This window comes from Frieseomelitta varia, unplaced genomic scaffold (genome assembly GCF_011392965.1).
Source record: "Frieseomelitta varia isolate USP_RPSP 00005682 unplaced genomic scaffold, Fvar_1.2 scaffold_332, whole genome shotgun sequence".
Taxonomy (NCBI): Eukaryota; Metazoa; Arthropoda; class Insecta; order Hymenoptera; family Apidae; genus Frieseomelitta; species Frieseomelitta varia.
Genome location: NW_025110071.1, coordinates 357999 through 371173, shown reverse-complemented (window position 1 = coordinate 371173; position 13175 = coordinate 357999). Strand labels below are relative to the sequence as shown.

General features: G+C 34.4%; 1 long non-coding RNA gene across 1 annotated transcript; it reads right to left on the bottom strand.

The window, feature by feature from the left end:
* Nucleotides 1-449: 449 nt before the first annotated feature.
* LOC122530226 lies at nt 450-831 on the bottom strand. Its single transcript, XR_006306931.1, has 2 exons — nt 702-831; nt 450-596 (listed from the first exon to the last, which is right to left on the bottom strand). It is a non-coding gene; the product is annotated as an uncharacterized LOC122530226 (long non-coding RNA).
* Nucleotides 832-13175: the final 12344 nt, after the last annotated feature.

The window sequence follows — 13175 nt, the reverse complement described above, 5'->3', positions numbered from 1 at the left end:
TATTTCCCTAATTTCGTTTGGAACTGTTTATTTGGCCTTTCCGATGCTTTTGGAAGTTGATCGGTTCGTTTGCAACGAGAACGAAGGATCGTTTAATTCGCGTTCTCCCCGTTCGTTTGTTTTTTTTTTCTCTTCTTTTTTTCTAAGGATAGAATTGGTACGTTAATCGCTGTTAACTGTAGAGTGTCGTATTGACGTATATAGTTAGGCTAGCAAAGGTGAATAAATCCGATCGTTTTTTTTATACGATAGCTTTTCATTGAATTGAACGTGGAGAAATTGATTGCACCCTAGAAATAGGAGACGCGGCATTTAAATTTTAATCAGCTCTTTCTATTTAGTTTTCTATTCAATTTTTCTATTCAGTTGCGTTGCAACAATTGTTTTTAGTGTATTAATGCAGACACAGGACGAACGTTCCAAAATAGAGAAGAAATAACAAACAAAAAATTGCAGAGTAGATTTATTCAAACTACAATGCTTTTTCTCCGCAATGAATAGATCCATTGGCTAGGCCTTCAATCAATGATTATTTGAGAGTCACGAATGGCAGGTGTGTTGTTTGACTACGTCAGCGTTAATTCAGGATTTTCAAACTACGTGGAAAACAGTTCAAATCTGCGAAAAGTTTTTGAATGTTGGCGCATATATGAACGAAGTGTCGTGCATAAAGTGTCATTACATAAAAGAATGTAAAGTACCTCAGGAATTCTATTCAGAACTTTTAAATTACATCTCTCTTCACTCTTGCAGCTGTGACAGGGTTCGGAATTTTCTTCGACATGTGCTCCGTGAAAATTCCTCGTACTGCGAGATTGAATAAAAATTGTAATAAAACTTGAATAAAAATTATATTTTTTACTAACACGCGAGATTTATTTGTTACAGTTATTTAATTGCTATTGTAAGAACGAAATAGAAGAATCGATAGAACGGTGCCAATTATTTATGCAACGACACTCGACATTTACGCGAATGAGTTTCCGTGGAATGGCGTATTTAAATAGATCTGAATCGACATTGAAATTAACCACACATTCACACTCTGTATTTTAGGATATATGTTCGCGCTTATCACACGTCTAAATTTAAGCAGGGAAATTTACTACACAGAAAGTTGAAATTACAATCGTAGAGTACGACTCTAATTAGAAATGTAATAAATCATAAAAATTTAGAATTTTCTTTTAAAAATTTAGAAGTTTTTTTTAGAAAAACAGGCAATGAAATATAGAATTTTTTTAAAATTTTCAAGTTAAAATATATAAACGTTAAATTTAAAAATATAGAATTTTTTAAATTAAACCACAATAATTTGAGAGACTCTCCATTGAAAAAAATATAGAAAATCGGAAGCTTTTGAATTGAACATTGAAGATCTTGGAAAGAAGATTCCAAATTATAAATGATTTACAGTTTTAGTTTAACTGTAATCTTAAAAAATTGTAATAAAAAAAGTATATAAAATTTTAAGCACCAATATTAATATTATTATGAATACGTAAGCTTTTTCTGTGTTAAAAAATATTAATTGACTATTTCTTGTTTCTTTAAATTACAAAATTAAATTTATTTTGACAGAATTTACATGATTATATAGAAGTTTAGAACGAGCTTTTTTTTTATTGCTTTTTGTAGTAAATTCCCTTTATTTACATAGAGTTAACACAGTTCTATCGGCATATCTAAATTGAAAATCTTCGGTCGATCGAACCGCGAATCGAATTATGAAATTCATTTGTGACGCTTGCGTTGTTTCCTTATTACCCGATAAAATTATATCACATCTTTGCTGTCATTTACAATTAGGATCGCGTTATGTTTTTGCAAGTTTGACGTTAGAGAAAGATAGAGTCTTGCTCTTTCACGATTCGCTTTATTTCTTCACGTTGAACACAATAACGGAACGAAATAGAAATTTTATGTTTCTTCGAATTTGAAATCTCGAATGCCAAAAAAAATTAGAAGTGAAAATTTTCAAAGTTAAATTACAGAAAAAGAAGAAGAACGAATTGAAAGAGATTCTTTATTGGAAAAATTTTGAATTTCAAATATGAAACTGATTGAAAGTGTTCCAACTAGAGACGTCGAAAATTGAAAAATTTTAAATTTCAGTCACGACGAATTGAAAGACGTTCTATCTAAGGAGGCTGTCTTTCAAATTTTAAATACATACACATAATGAAATGAGAGTCATCGAGTTTGAAATGTAGAAAGAATTGTTGACAGAAAGTACGGATTTGAAGTATAGAAGAATTTGAAGTTAAGAAAGTAAAGTTTCTACCGTCCAACCAAACCTAAAACTCTTACGTGACAATATGAATTGTTGCAGCAAAGATTATTGCAGGATATTCCTATTTTTTGATAAAAGAATTATCTTATTTAAATAGAAAAGAGCAACAGCCTTTTCGACGCAATCTGCATATAAAGCGTGACTTTAAATCGAATTCCAAAAGTGAAATTATAGCGCGCGGAAAGTTTAATTAAACGAAGTTCTATCGGTACACGTTTAATTCGAGTATTTATGTAGTAGTTGCTCGAAGACAAGAACTTTGTTCCCGTACTTTTACATCAGAGTGGTATACTTTATTTTGGAAATTTTATCGATTGCGAAGACATATCGGCTCGCGGACAAATCGTTGACAAAAGTGAAATTTAATTTCAAGATCGAACAATCCAAACGCACTTGATTGATGGAAATTAAATGAAATGGGAAATGAGTCGCGTGAGATCTCATATATATATATAATCATGAAATGATTAATATTTTGAAATATTAATCAAAGTATTTATGTGTGAAAATTTGACGATCCTTGAGGAGATTTCTATTATGCGGGAAACGAGTGAAAATGAAATATTTGCCTGACAATTTCGGGTTGACATCTTTTTTGAACAAATTGATGCGAATAGGAATCTAGTATTTTGCGGCGCATTACATGACCTGTAATTCATTTATATGGGCATATAATAGAGCATTGTGCCGAGAGCTACGACTGAATTCTCCATTACCTGATCAAACGTTGAGAAATATTGTACGTTTCATAGTTTGGACCAGATTATGGAAACCGCATGCAGTTATTGAATTACACATTTCACGATCAAAGGGATTGAACGGATATTAAGAGTCGATCGGTTGAATTCAGTGGTCACGAGCCTCGACAAAATGCATCTCGAGGTTGTTCACGATGTGATAAATCTGTGGATTACATCGTTGACGCCATTCGACCACCAGCTGAAATAATAACACATGCTGGCGCTGTATGTTTTATCCAGCTGATAGAAAAATATTGATCTACGAATCGATATTCCTTTCGATTGACGTTACTCGATATATAACTGTACAATTTTATTTTATCACCCGTTTCGTTCCGTTTCGTTTCGTTTCGTTTTATTCGTTCAGTCAACCAAGTCGACGGGGATTTTCATGAAAAAGCACTCGCGCGAATGATACGACGTTTATTTTACACCCACAATTTTCTCTCTTATATTTTTTTCATATTTTTTTCATATGTTTGTCGTTTTCGAAGCTTTAAAAAAATTTTTCCAACGTATAATTTCTTAACGACATTAAGTTTAAGTTCCTTCATTTTTCTTTCTGCTGCAATTTGCAATTGTTCTCCTCCTTTTTTTTGTGTTTTTTCAGGATACAGAAATGTTATTTAAGCCCGAGAAAGATTTTTCTCGTACAAAGTTTAAATTTCAATTCCGCTGCGGAATTATTTAATATTTTATTCGAGTTTAAATTTCGGAGCGTCAGTTCTGTTAGTAAGTCATTTCCTTAGAAAAATATTTACGGAACTCGATAAAAATGACTGAATATGCGAGAAAAATCTTTGATTTAAAAATCTATGCGTTTCGTAACTTTCGAAACGCGTTAGCTTCTCTCTGAAAAATTTTGAGGAACGTGTTCGAGGAATTATTCCATTTCGCTCGATAAATTCTATAGAGATTGGCCGCGTAATTAATAAAGTTTGGAAATTAATTTTAATTATTCATATCGAAAGTAAGTTATGAAAGCAACATTTCCATAAAGAAACTAACCATGGGAATAGAACAATGCATATTCAAGGTGTACGGTTGTTTAAAGTGATAAATATGGTAAATCAATTAAGCTACAAGTGTAATATTTGACAGGAGTTTCGTAATTGAGCGAGACTAATTATCAGACTCATTAATAAATTTACTCACCATCGTGTCAAGCTATAACCGCTATTTTCACAATAATTACGGAGTTATAACACTCATATACATACGTAAGATTAATGTTTTTTTTTTATTTACATTTAAAGCGAGGTATTCTTCGATAGATAACGTAATAATTGATTTCTCATTAATTAACAAGCGAATCACAAGTTTCAATTCATTACACATTACTCACACAAAATTTTCTGCTAAATCTGATTGATCCATATTCTTTTCTGCTTATCTTATTAAATTATAATTATGCCTAAATTCAATGTTGTTAATTAAATTAAAACAACTATTATAGAATCTATTCGCTTTTACGTCTAATAAAAAAACACAAAAGATTTGAAACACGAATTTAAAGGTCATACTAAAGCTATTTTAGAATCGTATAAGATTATGCAAAGCCCAGAAATTAAAAATTTCTACATACATTCATTTTGAGGTGACATCGTTCAAGTTTATTCGAGGCTTAGTTAAACGTTATTCAAGGCTACTTTCAAAAGATAATTCGAAATTATTTTCAACTCATTTAACAGTTATTTAGTTCAAATTTTATAATACAACATACATTCAAAGTAAAGAATTTAGAAATGAAGAAAGCCAGTTGAGAGTTTGGAGATGTTTGGACAATTTCATAAAATTTATGGAAATTGTCAGGATGATCCACTAGATCAACAAAAAAAAATCCTGTGTGTCGATGATTATTCAGATTTCATTGTTGTGGGTGGTGCACGTGTCGCACGAGCCGTGAGGACCATCATAAACCAGTAAATATTTGTCGTGGTACTTGATATTCGCGAACAAGCCATAGTCCGATATTACAAATCATTTCGCGAACCTAAATCAATTTGCGTTGCGAATCGTTCGTTTTCAGTCCTCTTTTAACGTCTCTTTCAACTTACCGCGATTTAATTAGCCTCCCACGCTAGATCGGTTCCTTTCATCAAGTCATTTCATCGATACGTATCTACGTGCAACAATATTTTGTAATTAAACTTTTTGTCGCCCGAGAAATTTACATGCTCTCAACACAATTTTCGCAAAGGATCATTAGTGACGTTGCAATATCATTTATTGTAATAGTGGTTGCCGACTTAGCTTGCAGATTCATATCTGACTGTATTATCTGGTCACGAACGTTTCGTATAGTCAGCGTACATTATAAATGAACCTATTATTTAAAAAAATGAAGTGTAACGCGTGTGTTTCGTATGCTCATGATTGAATATTGAACTTTCTTTCGAAACTTCCAAGGGAGGAAGTGGATATTTAAAGTTTTTAAGCTTCGGCATTGCAAAGTTGGCGTTCTTTTTCAAGAAGAGTTTTTAAACAGTTTTGCGTCATTTTTATTACTGCACCATTTTTTCACGTTATTGTGTTTTTATTCAATTTAATGACGATATTATTGAGAATTCAAAGTCGGCTTTATTTAACATATTATTATTACGTATACTATTAGTTCTGTATATGTTGCCTCTAATCGCTTTTTCTTTGCTTGTTTTATTTTTATACATATTTTTACTTTTTATTTAGAGATTTATATATATTTTCACTTTTTATTTAGAGATTTCTTTCAAATCGATTCAAGCGTAAAGTCTTTTTTCGAATGGAATTGCGCTTCTTTACCTGCTGAGTTGAAAAGATAAATGAAAATGATAAAGCAGTGACAGATAGAACGGTTCGTTTAAACTCTGGAACCTTGAGAGCCAGTCGAGTTTCTAACTTCGAGGTTAAACTTCAGAAATTCCTCGGGCTTTTTAACTCTATGAGCCCGGAAATGTAATGGACTTTTCAGTTTTAAGTCGGAACGTCAAACTTACAAAATCGAAGAGGACATGAAAATTTAAAATAAAAAAAAGTAAACCTTAAAGATTAATTTTTTTTTTTGTAGTTTCTGGCACTATTTCGATAATTGACAATTTAAAAACAAACGTATGAAACGTAGCTTTTTACGAAATTCCATAAAAAAATTGCTTTTTTCTTTTATACTTTTTTCAATTTTTCATTAATATCTTTCACAAACGTGTGAAACACTGATTTACATTTGTCAATGATGCAAATGAAAGAATTAGAAACGAGAAAGAATCTCGTCAAGGGTGTTTTTCTCGGCTCGATGCTTCTTCAAAGGAACCAGAGTGTTTTTACTGTATAAACGAACAATTGTGAACGTTCACGGGCTATATAGGTTATATGAAGAAACTCACGTGTGGAAAGCTGCATTGAAACTGATACAATTGTTCGCGTATTCTGAGCATACCGCCTCGTTATTCAAGCGTTTCGTTCTAACTAGATGAGTGTTCAATTTCGATTACGCAAGGGAGCATCTAATTGATCTTTTCTCTACAGTTTGTCGCGAGACGTTACAAACTGAATGTTTGAATTTTGGATTTATTTATTTTGGAATTATTTATTGCGTTGAAATTTTGGTACACATTTTCCGTACAATGTGAAATAATTATCTCTCTTCGTTAAAACTTCTTAAAAAAAAAAAAAAAAAAAACACTAATTAGCTCAATTTCAGCGCGTAAATTGTTAATATAAATAGTTTTTGCTTGTAGTTTTTGTGAATCTTTAATATGCACTTTAATTTTAAATTTCAAACTGATTGATCATCATATTTCTGTACAAATCTAAATCACTCATCATATTTTAATACCAATCGCGAAATCGAATTTGAACTTCGATAAGAGTTAAATAAATAACTGTTAGCTTTGGTCGAACACAGGTGTTCTGTTTCCTAGAAATTCAGCTGTACAATTTCTCGAAACATTTGAGAATATTTCATTCGTTTACACTGATCAACAGATCGAAGGTGATGTATTTTTAGTGGTCAATTAGGTATCAGTTGCCTCAACCACTAGCATTTATTTAGAATCGAAGTGATTGAAGTTCCAATGGTTTGTTTCACGAAGCAATCAGGCTTTTACAACTTGGCTGTAACGAAAGTCAACTGCTTGAGAGGACATCTTCAATAATTATCAAGACTTGCAACCGGTTGCGATACCTGTTTGTCACTTCGTTGAAGTGTACATGTTGAACATTAGTGCTGTTGCTCAAGATTTTCTTCTGCGGCGTATCGGATTTCGAAAATTAGACGTAATTTCCAGTAACTCGACGAGAATGCGTGCATAGATTTAATTAAGCAACGTGAAGTAAAGTATCACGTTGCGTCCACTTAGACGTCCACGAGCACCGAGTGTTCTCTATCAAATTATAAAGCAAGAAATGACCATTTTTCAGTTTTATTCTTTTTTTTTTTAATCCCAATGCAGGTTAAATAAAAAATATCCCAATTTAACAAATATGAAATGTAAAATATAATTTTGCAAATTGTAATTTATATAATAATATATTGATTCATAAATTCTATCATCAATTAAAATGATTATTATATAAATCACCAAATAAAAGTAAATGTATTTAACAAAAGTTCCAATTTTATAAATCTTAATCTACGTTAATTTACTTTATAAAACATCTCTATCTTATAATAATTTAAGTTTCAGTCAGTTCAACTGATCGTTATTTTGAATCAATTTTCTCCTTTTAAACGTACGAATCAATTTCTGTATTTTTAAAGCAAAATTCCCTAGTATTTTAAAGCAAAAGTTCCTGATGGAAACACTCGGAAAAACCGTGAAATTGGCCAAAAAGAGCCTATTGACCTAGCTATCTGCGGTTTCAAATAAAAATACGGTTTCAAATTCAGCTCAACTCGTTAAAAAAAAAAAAAAAAAAAAAAAAAAAAAATCCAAAAAAAAAAAAAAAAAAAAAAAAAAACAAAAAAAAAAAAAACAAAAAAAAAAAAAAAAAAAAGGAACTGCCTCGAAAGCAGCTTTTTCACGGAGTACTCGAGATTTTCGTTAGCACGAGCGAAGGGTCAAAGGAAGCCGCGGCTCGAGGTCAGGATTCCGAAAGGAGCGAGGAACCCTGAACGAAAAGAGCGTACGAAGAGAGAGGCTCTCTCGCAGAAAAGCAAAGACGGTCGCGAGCCGAGTCGTGTCCGTAGCAATTTAACGTTTAGAGACCGAAAGTCGAAGAAACTCGCAAATGGTTCTTTGGATATTTCGCGTTTGCTTTGTGACATGCGGCTTCGCGTCGAATATACAAGGAGAAATCGTTCACAAAGGACGAGAACGCTTGCGTTGTCAGAGGAAATCGTGCTCTCAATTCTTGCATGCTGCTCGGGCGTCGCCTCGCATATTTCTCTCTCTTTCTCTCTCTCTATCTTTTATTTGCTTTTTTCTTTTTTTTTTCTCTTCCCTTTTTTCCCCCGTTCGTCCTCCCTTATTTTTCCCTTCACTTTTCGGCGCGCGGAGCGGTGGCGATGGATAGAAGTCGAAAAGAGTCGGTCGAACCGCGGAGGAGTCGCGGCTTTCAAAGCGCTCGAGGGAAGTCTTTCTGGTTGTAAAATAGCAAGGCGTACGTTCTCCGATCCGCCAGCCGTATTTTTTAACCGGTCGAGAAAGGCTGGCTCATTATGCGAACGGGATAGTCTCGGTATTCTTTCTTTTAGCGAGAAAAAGAAAGTATTAAGGTCTGTTCTTGTACTATCGTTCTATTCGATGTTGAAAGTATGTCGATATTTGAAATTCTTATAATTTATAACTGGAGTATAGCGGATTTTTATGCAAATTTCTGTCGCTGGGAATACAATTTAGGAAATACTTGGTGGAAAAATTGTCCCGCGCACCAAGTGCCGTAGAAATCACCAATGTTTTAGATATTTTATACATATTTATTTGTTTCGATTTATGTGTATTTTTCTGCAATCCCTACAAATGCGTAGAAAATTCACAGTTCATTTGTGAAAGAACTACGATAAATTTTAAGGGATTGTTGTAAATGGAAGACTTTGATATTCAAGATCACAGTAAGTTTGGTTATGTTGAAAAATTGCTCAGTATAAAGACATTTGAATTTGCAAAATCTTCAAGAATGAAGGACAACAAAAATCTCTTTAAAAATGAATAAACGTCTGAAAGAAACTCGGTGTTGTGAAAGTGAAGCATTACCCTTAAAAATGAGCGCAGGTTTTATTAACTTTTTAGTATTTTTTATTAGTATTATTATTTTTATTATTTATTTAGTATATTTAATATATTCAGTATATTTATTTAGTATTTTTTATTTAGTAGATTTATTAACTTTATACATGATTAACTTTTTCCCACCAACTTGTAACAATTGTACTAATATAAAATATTGACAATCGTGAATACTTCAGATTATTATAAAAATTGTTCAGTCTGGATTCATTTTAAGTCAGAAAGCAGTGAAAAAAATTGGGAAATAGATGATACATATAAATTGCTACATACAAAGTCATTCGAGTCTAATCAATTCGGGTCCAAATCGTTATCATCGTGACGTTACACTCCTCTCTATAACCTTTAATCAAAAATAGTTAAAAAAAAGAAGCTCTAGCAATATCGTTATCGATTCATCAACGAAATTCATCGTTGAAATGAAAGAGAAAAGAATCGGTAAGAAATAATCTAAAAAAAGGAACAGATAAATTCTTTTCCTCGAATAAATTCCTCTCCGCGCACGTCACTAAAACAACAGTTTTCAGAAGGACGTAGTTCTCGAAAGAATGCAGGCTCTCGTCGTGGATATATTGTCATAATTTTCGTCGTTCTTGTGAATTCGGAGCAAGAGACGGAGACATTGCCTGGTCAAAGTGGTTTTCATTTTTTCCGCGGAGTTCCACAGGGTCGGAGACCCCGGAGGATCGAGATTCAAAGAGCGCGGACTACTGGTTCTTTGCGAAAAGGGGAAGAACGGGAATCCTTTTCAGCTCCGTTTCCCTCTGTGCACGATGTTCGCGGACCGGAGGCTTAAAACCGAGGCTTCGATGGCTCGTGAAGATCTTGGTGCTTCGTTAAGACTTCAAAGCTTCGCCCGGCGCTGGCCATTGGTTTCGAGTTAGCAGATTTTCTCGGCGGTCGTCGCCTACGATACCAGACTCTGCCAGTTGATTGCGTCGCGGCCATTATTCTCCTCCCTCGGCGGCGCTTTTAATCCCGACGTGGGAAATTCTTCGTAACGGGGGAAGAAAAAAGCACGGAGGGGGGGGGGGGGAAATTCTTGGGAGGGGGGAAAAAAAAAAGAAGGGGGGGGGGGGGGGGAGATGAATGACAAATCGGACGTGATCTCGTGCCTGAGTCATTAAGAAAATGAAATTAGACGAGAAATGAGGGAATTTGACGGGCGATTAGAAATTTCTGTCTATTCGATTCGACGCTTGAGCAAGGATGTCTTTACTTTTGCACGTTCGAATCGGTATTTTCGTCGTGATAATTGATTGATTGGAAGAGTAAGTGGAATAAGCTGACAGAATCGGACGACTTCGCGATAGTAATTAATAATATAATGGAGAATAGTACGATATAAATGAAGATTTGTGAACGATAATTAATTAACAGAATAATCCATTGGTAAGGGAAACGCGAGTAGAACGAACAAGAAGAGTCAGACACTTGGATTGATATATTTTATGAAATAGCTGGCTGGTACGGGAAGAGTAAGTGGAATAAGCTTGAAACGTCAGACGACGAAGATTTAGAAATGGTAATTAATCATGTAATATAAATGGAGATTTAAGAATAATAATTAATTAGTAGAATCCATTCGTAGGGGAAACGTAAGTGGAATAAACCGAAAGAGTCAGACACTTGGATCGATATTTTTTGTAAAATATCTGACTGGTACAGGACGAATAACTAACTAAGGTAATAAGATTTGGGAACAGTAATTAATAACGTAATGGAGATTAGTAATCAATAACCCACTACGTTTGATAAACGTAAATAGAATAAATCAAGAATATCAGATATCAAAAATTACATTAAAAAGAGAAAATCATTGAGAACGTCTACACGGCATTTCAAATCTTGAAATCATGAGGACGCAAAAGGACTTCTCCTTAAATCTCTTCGTTAATTCTCTCGTTCGCCTTTGCTTTATCTTGTAACATACTATCTTACCTCAATAGTTTCGTATCGAGAAAATTTGAAACTCAGGGAAAACCTCAGGAAAAGTTATTTAACGAATGAATAAAAAAAATGCCGTATATTCTCCTCAGTGCAGACATGTTTGGCGTTGAGAAACTAGGAATTTCTCTTGAAACTTTTTTTCCAATTCCCGCGGCTTGAAACTCGAAAATTCTTGGTTATTTGAAAGATTGAAGAGAAAAGGAGTCCTTTAAAAATCCTCCGTTATTACGAAATCCTATTAGGAGAAGAGCTTGGCGAAAAAGGAAAAAGAAAAATCCTAGTTTAAAAACGTTTTAAAAAACACATTTCCCGGTACTCAAAAAAATTCATTTCAAGCCCTGTGTGCGTGGTGCTTGCGCAGGTTCTCCGGGAAATTAAAAAAATTCGACTGGAAAGAGCTTTTGGAGAACCTAAAAGCAGGAGAGGTCGTAAAAGGAATTCTAAAAAAACTAATTAAAAAATGCGGGCACCAAACACTGACAACAATGTAAATTCTGTAATACAGCGCGCAAAAGGAAAGTCAAAAGTAACTGCAATCAAGATGGAAGAAAAAAAAAACCGCAGAACGGGTGAGAAAAAACCTTTCGGAGAAAGGTGATCAAAGAAAGAAAAAAAAAAAAAAAAAAAAAAAAGGAGAGCCCTACGGTAACGCGAGTGTCCGTTCCTTAGTTTGAGTTCCCTAGCAGTAACAGTCTGTGTAACTGTAATAATAGAACTTAAATGGCCTTTTAAAGAAACCTAATAAAGTATACTAGCGAGGGAAAAGAAAGAAAGGAAAAAAAAAAGGGAGAAAGAAACAGGAGAGAAATTTTAATTCCTCGTGATATTGGAAAAAATTATACGCCGTTGTAATACCGAGGACAGAGAGAGAGAGAGAGAGAGAGAGAGAATCGCGGGTGGTTAAAAAAGAGTTTCAGAAGGGACAGAATTCGCGTAATTAATTCGATTCGCTGACCAGAAGTCGACGAGAGCTCGAGTTGAGAGCTCGCTGAAACACAGCGAGCGCAGCGCTCTCGGTATTTATTTCTCTTTCGTGGAATCACAACGAAAAGCGATACTCGTCGAGAGAGAGAGAGAGAGAGAGAGAGAGAGAGAGAGAGAGAGAGAGAGAGAGAGGAAGGATCCGACTCGTTTCCGCGGGCTTTTTAATATCCTTGCAGTAATTATTCCGCGGAAGCGCACAAGGAATTAAGCCGCGGACGCTCCGAGGTTAATTAAACCTTGCGCAACGCAGTATTATTGCACACGTACACGTCGCAGTTCCTCAAATTTGAGGAGTTTCGCGTCGTTGCACGTTCGCTCCGCCGCGGGAACAAAACCGGTTTTCTTGTTCTCTCGTTTCGTTTAAACATCGGATCTGCCTTCGAGAGCGTGCTTGCGTCTGCCGCATCGATTCTGGCCAAGATCCGAAATCTACGAGGAACGTGAATCTATCGTGTCGAGTGTACGAGAGTACAGTGAAGTTTTTGTAATTTTCAAAGTGGTACGTGTCGTGCGTGACCATCGTAGAAACAGATGATCTTGTTGTTCACGTTCTAACGAATCTAAAAATCTTGTGTAGTGACGCTGAACAGAAAATGATATCCCTTGCTTTTGGTAATTTTATTTGCATCAATTACAGCATTTGTACGAATGTAGGAAATATATATTTATACAGTGATGAAAATTACATTGTCAAGCTTTAGTTAATTTTTGTGTCATTCACAGAATAAAGTCATGTACACTCGCCGACGATACTGTATATTTAAATACATGTGTTTCACGTATCTGTAATAAACGCATTTATAAAAGCGTCGAATGACAAAGTCACGCTGCAATAATACTGATCGTCCGATCCATTATTTATTATTACAGCTCTTTATACCGAAGGACAAATAATTCCACTCGTTCAACTCTTTGTAGAGGCATTCGCGAAACAACTGGCCGAAGGAGTTGCAAAAGAAACTAACCACGTAATTGTTGTTTTCTGTTGCAGGTAAGCGTTGCATC